Below are 16353 nucleotides of genomic sequence, written 5' to 3'. Positions count from 1 at the left end.
CTACCTCGCGGGCCGCTCTTACCAGGTGACCTGGAGAGAATCGCTGTCTTCTCCACGAACCCTCTCCACTGGGGTACCCCAGGGTTCTGTCCTAGGGCCCCTACTCTTCTCTCTCTACACCAAGTCTCTTGGCTCGGTAATCTCTTCACACAGGCTCTCCTACCACAGCTACGCAGACGACACTCAACTCTTCCTGTCCTTCCCCCCGTCTGATGTACACGTGGCAACCCGTATCTCTGCATGTGGGGTGCACATACAGGATGACCTGTCCTGGAAGAACAACACAGCAGCCATCATCAAGAAGGCACAACAGCGGCTCTTCTTCCCGAAGGTCCTCAGGAAAGACCACATCAGACAGGAGATGCTGGTGGCCTTCTACCGCTGCGCAGTGGAGAGCATCCTCACCTACTGCATCTGCAACTGGTTCTCCAGCTGCACAGCCGCAGAGAGGAATGCGCTACAGAGAGTCGTGAGAACGGCCCAGAAGATCACCGGTGCCCCCCTCCCCTCTCTGGAAGAGCTGTACAACACACGCTGCCTCAGGAAGGCCTCCAAGATCTCCAGAGACCCATCCCACCCTGGGTACGAACACTTTGCTCGGCTGCCCTCGAACAGGCGGTACAGGACCATGTTCGCAAGGACAAACAGACTGAAGCTCAGCTTCTACCCCAGGGCCATCCAGGCCCTGAACACAGCAAAGACCTAGGTTCTGGGCCCTGGACAGTCTGGACTAGGGGTGGGCATCAATGATCAACGATCGATAATTGATCGATAAGGATCTTGGTCGATCACAAAATATTTTGCTCGATAATCTTTTATTTTTTAAATTATTATTATTATTATTTTTATTTTTTAATAATAATAATAATAATAATGGAAATTAGTTTGTCCACGTGTCACCAGATTGTGTTCGTCTCTCACCCCTGAACATGTTAACATGATCATCTTTCTGAACAAGAACCAGTAGGCCTGCCGCCTACAGTCTCTCGCTGAAGTTTAAATTTAAGTTAAGCTGGACGCTCTTAAGGACACTAACGTTTTCAGTCATCCTCCTATTTGTGAGTAACTGTTTTTTTACTGCTCCTATGGTGAGTTACTTATTTTCTATATTTTTATTTATAACGTAAAATGTGTTTTTAAGTTAAACAATTTAAGCTACTCACTGCCTTGTTTAAGAGGATTGTTATCTGACTGTAGTGTCTAGTTTGAATGTGAATGAATGAATGTGTGCAATAGCAACACAAATAAAGTTTTTTCCCCAAAAAACGTTTAAAAAAAAAAAGGAATATGAAAAAAAAGCTTATCGATTAATCGATAATTGATCGTTAATTCTTGCGATTATCGAAAAATAAATTTTGATCATTTGCCCAGCCCTAGTCTGGACGGATTGATGGCAGCTGCTGGATTGAAAATCAGGTGTAGTGCTGAGGCACAAATGTGTACATTTCAAGCCTGCAAACTGCGACACTTTAAATGAATGTGCAATAACACTATGTGCAATATGACAACCCTAGGGTACATAAGGTTGCAGAGAATAGGAAATGTTAGAATCGGTATAGCATAGCATAGAGTACAGCACAGTGTTTTATTTGTACAGTATAGTTAGGGGTGTAAATCACCAGCTTCATCACGATACGATATTATATCGATTTGTTTGTATGACGATACAATGTTTGACGATATCACAATGTCAGTCACGATACGATTTCGATTCGATTCAAGATCGATATGACGATATGATCGATATGACGCGATATCATATGCCAATCTAACACAATTATCAACTCACAAAAACAACTAGAATATGATTTGACCATTTTATTTGTGAGCTCTTCCAGGTATCCAGCATTTAAATCATATTGTATACAGTATTCTTCTGTTACAAAAAGAAAAATAGACCCGTTCACTAGTCTCACAAACAAGAGATATTCAGCTTTAAAACATTAATGTCCTATGAAACAAAACTGGAAGAACTTGTCCCCCCTTTTTTAAGGCAGGATTTTTGTAAACGTTCACTTTTTTACTGTCTCATAAACACAGTATTTTTAACAGTTAGAACTGAACCAAGGTCACAATTTAACCTACAGTATATTTGTGCAATAATAATAATAAATAATAATTAAATAATAATAAATAATAAGTGCAAATGCAGTACATCTTATATACATTCTTCTTAACCAAAATAAGCAATTTCAGCTGGAGAACAAAACAAATGTAAACAATTCCGCATTCTTAGTGCATATTGACAGATCACTAAGTATATCCTCCAGTGTTCTTCTTTGGGAGGTTTTTCTTCAAAAAAACTAACTGATCAACATGTTCAGGAAACAAAACACTACGCTCTGAACGCACAATGTCACCTGCAGTGCTAAAGACGCGCTCAGAGGGTACACTGGTACCAGGGATGCATAGGTACGTTTTGGCGAGGTTGGCCAGGAGGGGGAGCTCTGTCTGATGACTCTTCCACCACTCTAACACACTACCTCCCAGCATCAAAGATTTTAGGTGCGCGGCCAAGTTTGTAGTGTTTCCCGAGTATTTCAACTCGCACTGGCATTGTTTGCATATGGTGAGTGTTTCGTCTGTAGAGCCGTCTTTGCTGCGGAATCCGAAATATTTCCAGACCGCCGACTTATTACCGAGAGGAGAGCGAATTTCGTCATCGTTATCCCTGCTACCCATGACTTGACCTGCACAGTGTGCAGCGCTCTTTGACTTTGTAGTTTGCCGCTGCTAGTCGCGCGCTGCACGGAAATGGTGACAGTCACGCAGAATGTGCCATTTCAAAATAAAGGTGTATCTTTAAGATGACGATATAGATCGATGTTTTTACATTGCGTCTATGTAATCAGATCGTTAGTCAATGAATCGATGCATCGATGTGAATCGATGTATCGTTACACCCCTAAGTATAGTATAGTGGATAGTGTACATAGCCTTTATTTATGTAAACCAGCTCCTTTCCCTTCTTGTTTTTGTTTTTTTTTTTCTTTCCTAGCACCAGGGTAGCCCCCCCTCACAAATTTCGTTGTTTGGTACCTGTACTACTGTATATCAACGACAATAAAAACCATTCATTCATTCATGTCTCGCTGACATTTCAACTTGGATGGCTGACCACCATCTCAAGCTCAATCTTAACAAGACCGAGCTCCTCTTCATCCCCGGGAAAGCCTGCCCTCTCCAAGACTTCTCTATCACAGTGGAGAACTCTACTGTAACCCCCTCCCTGACAGCCAAGAATCTTGGAGTGATCCTGGATAACCGACTATCCTGTGCGGAGAACATTGCAGCAACGGCTCGCTCCTGCAGATTCTTCCTCTACAACATCAGAAGGATACGACCATTCCTTACCAGAGAGGCAGCGCAACTCTTGACCCAGGCTGGTCATCTCCCGCCTGGATTACTGCAACGTACTCCTGGCCGGTCTCCCCGCCTCCGCCATTAGACCTCTGCAGCTCATCCAGAACGCTGCTGCACGTCTGGTATTCAACCTCCCCAAATACTCTCATGTCACCCCTCTCCTTCGTACCCTGCACTGGCTCCCGGTAGCAGCTCGCATCAGATTCAAGACCCTGGTGCTTGCATATCAGGCAGCTAAAGGGACAGCCCCTGCCTACCTGAAGGAAATGGTAACCCCCCAAACTCCAGCCCGCTCACTCCGCTCCTCCACCTCGGCTGGCCGACTGGCCCCACCACCTCTGCACAGCAGTCGTGCTGCCCGATCACGTCTCTTCACAACTCTGGCTCCCCGCTGGTCGAACGAGCTCCCCACGGCTGTCAGAACGGCAGAGTCACTACCCATCTTCCGTCGTAGACTGAAGACCCACCTCTTCAGGTTACACCTTAACTGCTCCTCCTGAGACAGCTTCTGCCCCTCAGCACTACGTCTCCTAAAGACGTCCGCTTTCGCCTCTACTGTGTCCCTAAGAACTTCTATTGCCCCCTTTGTACTGCTTCTCTGTTCCTCCAGTAGTAAATAAAAAAAAACAGTTTTAGAAGAAGGTGGTAGAAGAAGGTTTCTCCTTCTATCAATGGCCCCGGGCCTGAGCTAGATTACTCTTCCTGCCACGAATGGTGGACTGATGATTCACATGCTTAGCATTCAAATGTATTGATTGTAAGTCGCTTTGGAATAAGGCGTCTGCTAAATGCCAAAAATGTAAATGTAAATGTGTGAGAGCTCCTCCAGCTCAGTGCTTCTCCTCTTTAGCTCAGTGATTTCCTGCTCCAGCTCTTTAATCAGCACTTCAGCCCGCCTCTCTGCTGCTTTTTGCTTCTCCTCAATCCCTTCAATGAGCTCAGCTTGGCTTCTCTTAATGGAGAGCACCAGAGCAGTGAAGACCTGTACGCTGTCTGCTAACTCTCTCTCTGCATCTTTGTTGTTGAGCTTCATGGAGATTTTGATTTCCTTAACCTTCTTCAGTCGCTCTTGGATCATCTGCTGAACGTTTGCCTCCATCTTCCTCAGCTGAACCTTCTTTTCTCCAGACTTTGTATTGTATTGATTGAAAATGTTATTGATGTGTCTGTGATAATAATGTGCAGAGTGGGTACTTTCCGCTTCTGGTAGTTTGCAAAGAACATCCTGTAGCTTAACCACAGTCTTGTCTGTGGGCATACATCTCTGTCTGGATGGAACAAAGGTGGCATTTGTCAGTAAAGGGGGGCCGGTTTCCTGTCGCACGTATGTGTGCTATCTGGGTACAAATGTTCATCTCGCCCTCTGCTATGGGCTCACTTCATCAGACATCCTTGTACTCTGTATTGAACTGAGACTTCTGTGCGCATAGAATAAACACAAAACCTGTTTGATTCAAATTCAGACTATCTTTATTTAATCAACTCACCAATAAGGAATATATATTAATTCCAATAACAGCAAGCACAAGGGTCTTAACCTAGCCGGTGAAGGGCACGGAGGAGAGGGGAGGATTTGGGGATGGCCGGTAGCATTCTGGATGAGCAGCAGAAGTCTTTTGATACATTTGATAAGTAAGTAAGTAAGCTAGCTAGTTACAATTTAGTGTACAGTTGTGGAATTTATCACTACTTTGGCTGATGTGGTGATGTGATGTGGCTTTGTATGGCTAGTTAACTAAATTTAGCAAATTACTTGTGAAATTAGAATGCTAGCAGCTGTTTTAATATTAAATGGCCATGCCAAGATAAAAGCTATAGCTGACTAGTGAGCCCGCATCAACCTTAACACTCTTGCTTCCTGCTTCTGAGTAGATTAGACGTGTTTCTCCCTCGCTCCTCTCATACCACTGCTTTCCTGCTTTTTTCTTGCTTCTTTTTTATAGTTTTAACATTTTTTTAATATAATAATATAATAATAATATAGCTGTTATTCCTACCATGCCTGCTATCTGTCAAAGTTGTGTGGATCTTTCAAAGAGAGTAGACTTATTGGAATATACTCTCCAGGGGCGACTCTCCGCACTCGAGAATCGCTACGCTAATGGTTCTCCACCCACGCAAGCCATTGAAGAGGATTTAAATCAAAATTCACACTTCCCAAAGCTAACGAGGCAGGTGACAGCTGCAAAATTCACTGGACAGATGAATTATCCCCCGAAACTACTGAAAAGCAGCCAACTGAAGTCCTCGTTAGCACCGCTAGCATCATTAGCAACAGGTAGGCCCGAGCCATGGGCTTGCATGACTAAACAGAGCCGAGATAGGAGTCTGAGACACCGGCCCGCGGAGCAGCGAGCTGGCATGACTCCCAAGGCCCGAGATAAGAACATCAGAGTCACGCCAAGATTTCCCAGGCCTGGGAATCACGTGACTCCCCGGCCCCCCCCGGTGACTCCCCGGCCCGCAGACACGAGCTCAAGGTCACCCCCTCCTTCTTCTACTTCTCTGTGTGACATGCAGCGGATGAAACAGACTTCACCTCCAAAAGATACTTTGTTGATTGGAGACTCGGCGATCAGAAACGTAAGAGGTAAAAAATTACATATCCACTGTCTTCCTAACCTAACGGTCTCAGAAATAACAAAAGATTTGGAAGAAACACTGTCTAAAAACCCAGACACAAAGCGTCTTGTATTACATGTGGGACAAACCGATTCACGTAAAATGGGCTCAGTAGACTTGAGACGTGATTTCATGGAACTTTTCAATAGACTTGACAAGCTTAAGATTGAGACATTCATCTGTGGACCGCTACCCACTGTTGACAGAGGTAACCTGGAATTCAGCCGGCTCCTAAGCCTTAATACGTGGCTCTCTGCTGCGTGCCAACTTAAAAGGCTGAAATTCATTGACCACTGGAACATATTCTGGAGGCAGAGAGACCTATTCAAAAGAGATGGCCTCCACTTAAACAGATCGGGAGAATACCATTTGATGAACAACATACTCTTCAACCTCATAAACTCTGCTCCCCCTTCCCTCGCTCTTGAACCAACTGAAAGGCCTACAGTGCAGGATTCGTCAGACTCAGCACAGGCAGCTGAACTGCTCACAGTGGATAAACTCTCCCCACAGTCCTGCGACTCATCACAGCCTACAGTAAAGGGCCCTCCAAACTCATCACAGCTGGCTGAACCCCCACTAAGGCGACGGTCCAGCCCCTTTTCTCTCCCCCCACCCTCCCTCCCTGCCCCCGACCCCCCAAACCACTCTGCCCCCGACCCCCCAAACCACTCTACCCCCAACTCCCAGAGACACTCATCCACTGAGTCCACTGAGCTCTCCTTCCTCCAACTCACGCCGTTCCTGCCTTTCTCAGCTAGGTTAGAGAAAATGGTGAAGACAGGAGTAGAGCTCACCCCGAAAGCTGCTCCATCTCAGGCAACTCTCCATTCTACAACACCTGGACCCACACTCCCTGTGACGCCAGCCTCATCAACAATGCCAGCCTCATCAACAATACCCATCGCCCTACCCCGCCACAGGATGCTATCTACAACACCCATCCCCATCCCCCGGATGACACCCAGAATCAGTTGATGCTCTAACAGTCCCTGCTTCCATAGAGTTGATACCATTGACATTCCTGATATAAAGCTGGGACTCTCAACTCTTGCTATCCCTGTTCATATCAGTAACAGAACAGTTAATTGCAAGTCTGAATGCTTTATACACCCCTCAAATTTAATTTCTGTACCCTGCCACACACAGCCCACACAGAGACCAAACACAAAACCACTCAAGCTAGCACTTTTCAATGCCAGATCCTTAGCTAATAAGTCTCTCTTAATCAACGACTTGATTAGCTCCTATGAACTAGATTTCTTATTTATCACTGAGACCTGGTTAGATAAAGATAACAAGACACCAATTCTTATTGAGTCAGCACCCCCCAATTTTAGAACCTTAGATGTCGTTAGATCCCACAAAAAAGGTGGTGGAATCGCCTCTTTCTTCCGAGACAGTTTTAACTGCAAACAGAAATCCTTCGGGGAATTTTTATCATTTGAATATCTTTCAGTTGTTTTTAAATGTTCCATTCGAATTATTTTTATAATTTTATACAGACCACCCCAATACTCTACTAGCTTCTTTAATGAACTTACAGAGCTTCTCTCCATCATTACTACTGAATTTAATGGTCTGATCATTGCTGGTGATTTCAATATTCATGTAGATAACTCAGAGGACAACAAAGCCAAAGAACTCTCTGTTCTGTTAGATGTTTTTGAACTTCAACAACATGTGAACCTCCCTACTCATAATCGAGGTCACACTCTGGACCTTATCATCACCAAAGGCCTAGATATTTCAAATGTTGTTGTAACTGACATTGCCCTGTCTGACCACTGTTGCATATTCTTTGACGTATCTATCTTTCCTGTTATTCAAACTATGTCTAAAACTATTTCCAAACGATATATCAATGAAAAGACCAGTGCACTGTTCACACAGGCCTTTTCCCTAGCCCCCCCACCCCAAACTTCTATTCCAACCTCAGTAAATGACCTTCTACACGATTTCAACTTAAAAATCACAAAAACCATTGATGATATTGCACCCATTAGATCCAAATGCATCTCTGGTAAGCAAAAAGCTCCCTGGAGAACTGCCCCATCCGTAAAGACTCAAAAAAGAGAATGTCGTAAAGCAGAGCGCAGATGGAGAAAAACAAACCTTCAAGTCCACTATGATATCTATAAAGAGAATCTTCAGAACTATAACTTAGAAATAAGAAGTGCCAGGCAATCATTTTTCTCTAAGATCATAAACAATAACATAAATAATGCCCGCATCCTTTTCAGAACTGTTGACAGACTAACAAATCCCCCAACACCCATTGCTCAGGAATTTCACTCAACTAGTAAATGCAATGAGCTTGCATCCTTTTTTAACAATAAAATAGAAACCATTAGACAAGGCATTAGGTCTTCTGTGTCAGGCATGAAAAACATGTCCCCATTAACAACCCCAAATAGGGCGGACATAACAACCATGTCACAATTTAACACCATTGATTACAAGACCCTAGATAAAATCATGTCACGTCTTAAACCATCCACCTGTGCCCTTGATGTCCTGCCAACAAGCTTTTTTAAAAACATATTTAGCTGCATGGCAGGCGAACTAATACAAATAATTAACACCTCCCTTTCATCAGGAATCTTCCCTGAAGCCCTGAAAACTGCAGTTATTAAGCCTCTACTAAAAAAGAACGGCCTAGACCCATTTGTACTAAACAACTACAGACCCATATCAAACCTTCCCTGTACAGGAAAAATTATTGAAATGGTTGCCCACGAACAACTTAGCAATTATTTGACCCTAAATGATCTCTTTGATGACTTTCAATCAGGCTTTCGCCCCCTACATAGCACTGAAACGGCCCTTATTAAGGTCCTTAATGACATTCGCGTAAACACAGACTCCGGAAAAATCTCAGTTTTGGTACTACTAGATCTTAGTGCTGCCTTTGACACTGTAGACCATGACATTCTAATAGATAGACTAAAAACCTGGGTAGGACTCTCGGGCACTGCCCTAAACTGGTTTAGATCCTACCTACAGGACAGAAGCTACTATGTCTCCATTGGCAACTTTGTATCTGACCAAATTAAAATGACATGTGGGGTTCCCCAAGGGTCAATCCTTGGCCCCCTTCTATTCAATCTCTACATGCTTCCATTGGGACACATCATAAAAAAGAACAAAATTGCCTACCACAACTATGCGGATGACACTCAAATCTACATAGCCCTCTCACCGAACGACTATAGTCCCATTGACAATCTCTGTAATTGCATTGAGCAAATAAACGCCTGGATGACACAAAACTTCCTCCAACTAAACAAGGACAAAACAGAGATAATTGTATTCGGTGCACCTGACAAAAGATCGAAAGTCAGTGCAAAACTTGATTCTCTCTCTCTTCACAGTAAAAAACAGGTCAGAAATCTTGGTGTAATTCTAGACTCCGATCTAAACTTCAACAGCCACATAAACTCAATAACTAAATCAGCCTACTATCACCTGAAAAACATAACAAGAATGAGAGGTTTCATGTCCAAGCAAGACCTTGAAAAACTCATCCATGCATTTGTTTCGAGTAGACTTGATTATTGTAATGGTCTACTAACAGGCCTATCTAAAGGAGCTGTTCGTAAATTGCAGCTCATCCAAAACGCCGCTGCTAGGGTCCTAACAAAAACAAAGAAAGTTGAACACATTACACCAATCCTGAGATCCCTGCACTGGCTACCAGTCTCTCAGAGAATTGAATTCAAAATCCTCCTAATTACATACAAATCACAAAATGGTCTTGGACCAAAATACATATCAGATCTCCTCCCACCCTATATTCCCGCAAGGTCCCTAAGGTCAGCTGAGACAAATCAGCTAATAATTCCAAGAGTAAAAACAAAACACGGTGCAGCAGCTTTCAGTCACGCTGCTGCATGCTCCTGGAACAAACTCCCTGAAGAAATCAAACAGGCCCAAACCCTTAAAATATTTAAATCTAAGCTAAAAACCTTCATGTTTTGCACCAGTTATGATTAAACACAAACACTTCTATCAATGTCTTTTTTCCATTAACTATTGTCTTTTTAAATGTTTTATCTATTTACTTCTTATATTTGCTTTTATTCATTGTAATTTTTATTTTCTTATGCTCCTCTTGTGGAGGGATGTGGAGGGATATGGAGTGGTGTAGAGGGATGTAGAGGTATGTAGAGGGATGTAGAGGGATGTGGAGGGATGTAGAGGGATGTAGAGGGATGTGGAGGGATGTAGAGGGATGTGGAGGGATGTAGAGGGATGTGAAGGGATGTGGAGGGATGTAGAGGGATGTAGAGGGATGTAGAGTGATGTGGAGGGATGTAGAGGGATGTAGAGGATTGTAGAGGAATGTGGAGGGATGTAGAGGGGTGTAGAGGGATGTAGAGTGATGTAGAGGGATGTAGAGGAATGTGGAGGGATGTGGAGGGATGTAGAGGGTTGTAGAGGGATGTGGAGGGATGTGGAGGGATGTAGAGGGTTGTAGAGGGATGTAGAGGGATGTAGAGGGATGTAGAGGGATGTGGAGGGATGTAGAGGGATGTGGAGGGATGTAGAGGGATGTAGAGGGATGTAGAAGGATGTGGAGGGATATGATTAAACACAAACACTTCTATCAATGTCTTTTTCCCATTAACTATTGTCTTTTTAAATGTTTGATCTATTTACTTCTTATATTTGCTTTTATTCATTGTAATTGTTATTTTCTTATGCTCCTCTTGCTGTATTTTTAAATAATGCATGTAAAGCACTTTGAATTGCCCCTGTTGTATGAAATGTGCTATACAAATAAACTTGCCTTGCCTTGCCTTGCCTTGCCTAGAACAGCCATGGGATCGCCATTCATTCCACCGCAATCAGGTGTGAAACAGCACCAGCAGATTTTAACATGGAGAAGAGTGTACTGACGGACAAGGATCGCTGGAGGGCGATGTCACACAAGGCCGTCTGCCAGGCTCTTGACACGATGACGTTTCACATTAGGGTTAGCTGTACGTCTGTACGTGCCCCCCGGAAGCAGGGGCTGAATTTAATCCGCCAACGAAACGATAGATTGAGACTGCGGGAGCTTTACTAACGAATTAAAGTTTATTATAAAAAAATAATAGTAATAAATATTGCAATATTGTGATAATGTATTATTTCACTGCCTCAGAAAGTCTACTTTTTACTTGGAAGAATTGACGTGAACATTGCAAGTAAATAAAAATGTTACTTGAATTATCTGTCTCTCTGTCTGTGTTCGTTTGTAGTAGAAATATCACATCTGATCACATCTATGTAAAGACATTTCACTGCAACATGAACACACTATATTTTCACTTTTCACAACAGCTATTTTCATTTCATTTATAATGTGCAGTAAACAAACAAAATAATTTATACTCTCTGCAATTGGCTACTATACAATGGTGCCAAAATCAACTATCCAAATATGACGGGGTGACACAGACGGGGTGAATTGTATGAATGAAAGTCACGTCCTACACCACTGAAATAAACAAGAATAACTAGTTTCTAAAGAGAGTTCCATTCACTTGATGTAATGGATCATGCGAGGGGGAGCGTAATCGTATTCATGATGATTGCTTGCCGATCAGCAAACAAAGCATTCTACCATCCCCCCCTCACTTCCCACCAGAAAGGCTGTACTCAGCCTGGTGAGGCAGATCTAGTGAAGACAGTGAAGACAGACAGGAAAGGCCACCAGTATATCATGTATTGATAATGTATTATTTCACTGCCTCAGAAAGTCATTCGTCGTGTGAAATGACGTGCGTTGTGCATTGAATGACACTATTTACAACGCTGTACATTTTCAAATAATGCAATAGGATATATATATATGAATTTACAGAAACACCATCATGAATGGAAATACGCAAGAGTGTGTAATTGACAAATAAAGTTTGTGTGTTGTGGTGACACCACGTAAATACACATCACCCAGGCAGGAGAGAGAAAGAGTTGGGGGCACAATATCATTCAGTTGAATGATTGTACAGTTGTCTATAGGCAAGAAGGGGCTTTAGTTGGCGAGCGGACATGCCACATATCATCCCCGTACCGCCATCCCACATGTATTCATCATCATTTTCAATATATGTTGTATTGTCTGAACGAACATTTATAATTGTACATAGGCTACACATGGCCCACGGGGGTTCGTTCGTTTTGTTTTGATTGCATAATGTGGCTGTACACTTGTAGTGTAATGTAATGTTATTGGTTTATATATATAAACAATATTATTATATACAATATTATTTTGTAATAATATTGTCAGCCAGCCCCTGCAACTGCTCACGGGGGTTCGTTCGTTTTGTTTTGATTGCATAATGTGGCTGTACACTTGTAGTGTAATGTAGTGTAATGTAGTGACAAATAAACTTGAGGCTTGAGTGATCTCACAGGAGCGCGTATAGCCTCTGACTAGCAGGTCTGACTATAGGAAGAAGATTTTGTGTGCAGGAAGAAGGTCTTTCTTGTGATTACATATTCATAGAACAGAATATTCTGGGAATTTTTGAAGATGAGTGGAAATTATCCAGGCATACTACGGACGAACACGGAGAGACAGATATTTCAAGGAACATTTTTATTTACTTGCAATGTTCACGTCAATTATTCCAAATAAAAAGTATGGTAACAAATAAACACCAATATATAAAAAAGGGGACACACACTGTGTAAATATAGGACAGTCTGCGTAAATATAGAACAGTCAGCACTTCCAGCACACCATTGCTGGCTGTGTGCATGTACCACAGACAAATCTTCCACACGACTGGCAGATCTTGATCGCTTTGTTCCCATGACACCTGGCGCCTTGACACTTTTTTTTTTTCACCTGTGGGGGTGTAGGTGGCCTGTCGAGTTGCAGTCGCCTTCTCGCTGCTGGTGTAGAAGGAAGCCTCGTCATTACCAGTGGCTCACACAGCTCCCCTGCTAGCTTATGAATGAATTGCTTCCTGGTTATACTGATGCCCATGCACTGGCTGTACAGAATGTGTGCATTCATTGCAGCCATGTCCAAAATGTTGTAAAACACAGCTACAGGCCAACGGCGGGTCCCTCCTTTTACTGTATATTTCCTCGTCATCTGGTCCAGAACATCAACACCGCACTTAGTGCTGTTGTAGTAGGCAACCGTTTCAGGCAGTTTCTTTGGGCCATCATTAGTAGAAACTGTCTGATGCAGTGTGCTGAGGAGGCAAACATTTTTTTTAGGTTTCGCCTGGTAAACTGTGAGTGTGGCTTCTCCAGCCCTCAGCACCTTGCTGGAAAATCTTTCAGTCTGTGCCCGTGTACATGGGGGCAACTCCCGTCTGATTTTATTAATTGTGCCAACAATTGTGGTTTGTTGGGCCAAAAGGGTGTTTGCCAGTGGCAAGGAGGTGAAATAATTGTCTGTCGTGACATTTCTTCCTTTGCCCACGAACGGCTCCATCAGACGCAGCACAACATTGTCTGATAACCGCTGACCGGCGGGCCTGCTTGCATCTTTCCCTAGGTAGGGATGTGCGTTCAACATGTATTTGGTGTCCACGTCCGCTGCAACCCAGAACTTTATGCCAAATTTGTCAGGTTTATTGGCCATGTATTGTGTGAAACGACATCTTGCTTTGGTCGGGAACAACTGTTCATCCACGGTGATGTTGTCACCAGGTGTGTATGATGCAATGCTGTTTTTCACAAATGTATCAAAAATTTCTGAAATCATGGCAAATCTATCCACCGGAACGCGGGCGGCTCGTGTGTTCTTGTCGTCAAAGCGTAGATAGCGCATGATATCTCGGAACTTCTGGCGACTCATTGTGTCCTTGAAGAAATCGACTCCGAGATGTGATGACCAGCAGTCATCCATCCTCACGGACTTGGCATAATAAACTCCTTTGAAGTAAAGGAGACCGACGAATGCCTTTAGTTCGTCCATTGTCAAATTGAACTTCTCAGCATTACTCCGGTCAGCTTCTGCCTGAGTGTACTTTAGAATCTGTTGCCACATTTCCGTGTCAATCAGACACAGTAGACTGCTCAACGGACTTGTAATGTTCGATTTGGCATAACGAGTCGGGCCTGGAGCTGTCTTTATGATATTGGCCTGTCGTTCTCTGCCTCTCCGAGCGCCTGGGTTGCGCTGTGTTGGGCCTGGTTGCTCAGTCCACACTGTGCCGTCTCGGCCCTTCTCTTTCGTGGCTTCACATGCGTCCTCAGTGTCACAGTCGCATTCGGAAGCATCTGCGTCTGATTCAATGACATGATCGCCTGCTGCCTGTAAGACACAAGAAACTATTAGTTGAACGAATGAATGGTCTTTATTGTAATTTATACAGTAACAAGTACCGTACAATCTACTATAGAAACACTTGATGTACGCTATGCTATAAATAAGGAATAACTTTTCCTGTAAACATATAAATATCCTATCTTTTCCTATCATAAACCAGTTCACTATGCTGTAAATACCCTAACTTTTCCTAAACCTTATGTAAACATATAAATATCCTAACTTTTCCTATATAAACCTTATGTAAACATGGGTTGTCCTATTGCACATAAATATCTTGACTTTTCCTAGATAAGCCTTATGTAAAAACATTTCACATTGTTTTAATGTAATTATGCACAGAAAAACAATAGCCTATATGATGCAATTTGGGACAGTGTTGTTATCTTACCATGATAATTCGCTCATCATCTCCTGATCCTCCATCTGACTGATCCGCTTGCACGTCATGTATGAATGCTAAAACCTCATCAGGTTGCCAATGGCGTCTCTGGAACTCTGGACGACTCATCACAGCAAAAATAACGAGGAGGTGTGCTCTCTAGACTGTAATGCAGGCTAATTTATAGGAATAGGTGTGTTCATATGCAAACATACAATGGAGTTTATTTGTCATGTTGATAGGCTATAGGGGACGGTTGATAATTTCTCGATCGGTTCGCCTATGTATATCACCATATTTTTCAATATAAAACGGAGGTCCGATATATGCCAGACATACTCGAAAGTAATGCATTGTATTTTACAAGGCGGGAAGCTACATGATGGCTTTGCGATCGTTACCATCAACGACCAATTCAAAAACCCATCAACATTGGAATGTGTCCATTCACATTTGAATCAACGTCGGTCAAAATGGGTGTGTGTCACATCATAATGTGATCCTACTACCATAAGCATTGAACTACAAGTCAAAATGTAATATTATTAACACTGTGACTGCCAAACCTGGAAAATTCCGTGTTTTATGATTTATGCAATATTATCATACAGTAACGTTGGATCAATGTTATATACGTTATCTGTCTGGAGTCTGCAAGACCGGAGGAGTCTCTCTTTTAGGGTCGAATTCAGCTCTACATACTACCGTAAATAGTATGCGAGATTCCTCGAGAGAACTCTCATGTTCTGACGTTAGTAACAATATTACTAAAACGATATTTTTTGCTATTTAGATGTTGGATCTATTTTGTCAACAGTACATAGCCAAGAGTTTGCTGCACAACTTAGTCACCGTCGCGGGGGGCACACGTTGTGCTCGGGTTCGGGCTTCGGCGCTGTGTGGGACTCATGTTTGTGGCATGGCGGTGGGGATGCATAAGATATGTATATGTCTGAATGATGGTTGATTGCTATTATTGAAAAGGAAGGTGATGGGTGTTGCAGCATTGTGTTGCCGTGGTCATCCGTGTTCCCGCTGTGGGGGGTGGCAGCGTTCTGTGGATGATTGTGGTAACGCAGTGTTGCAACAGGCATAATCATCGTGACATCATTTGACATCACCGCTAAGCAGCATGGGTAATGTAGTATAATGTTCGAAAACGATTATTATAAATGTTTTGTTCACTGCACACTATAAAATGAACACACTGAGGATTGAAACAAACACAATTATTAATACACTCTGCAATTGGCTACTACAATGTTGCCAAAATCAACTATCTAATGTTCGAAAACGAGTGTACAAATATTAATCTGTGTATATATCTATGTAGGCTACAACCATCTTGCCTGTTGTGTATTACAGTTATTATTATTATACACAACAGTGTTGTGTTATGTGTTGTGTATATGTGAGTGAGACTGTGGTCTACAGTGATATACAAAAAAGACATTATATACAATATTATAAATATATATATTTTTATAATATACGTTGATGAGTACAGGCAGCACTATAGACAGGCAGCACTTCAAACGTCTGAAGGGATTGGGAGACATACTGTACAGTTTATAATTTTCATAACTGTCTGTACATATACATATCTTATGTATCCCTATTGCTTTATTTAGCCTATATATGTTTACAAATATCAGTCTTATCCACTGAAGCCCCTTGTGTGTGTCCCCTTGTGTGTGTGTGT

At 42.7% G+C, this 16353-nt stretch overlaps 1 protein-coding gene across 1 annotated transcript in view; it reads right to left on the bottom strand.

Moving 5' to 3' along the window:
• LOC308163951 (calcium-independent phospholipase A2-gamma-like) overlaps positions 1-16353 on the bottom strand; it is a gene marked incomplete at its 5' end in the record, with an annotated part of 56945 nt that overhangs the window by 21594 nt on the left and 18998 nt on the right. The gene's annotated exons all lie outside the window — the stretch shown is intronic.

This window comes from Nansenia antarctica, assembly GCF_963989245.1.
Source record: "Nansenia antarctica genome assembly, chromosome: 8".
Classification (NCBI taxonomy): Eukaryota; Metazoa; Chordata; class Actinopteri; order Argentiniformes; family Microstomatidae; genus Nansenia; species Nansenia antarctica.
Note: the sequence above shows the minus strand (reverse complement) of the source record. Positions and strands in the feature narration are given on the sequence as shown.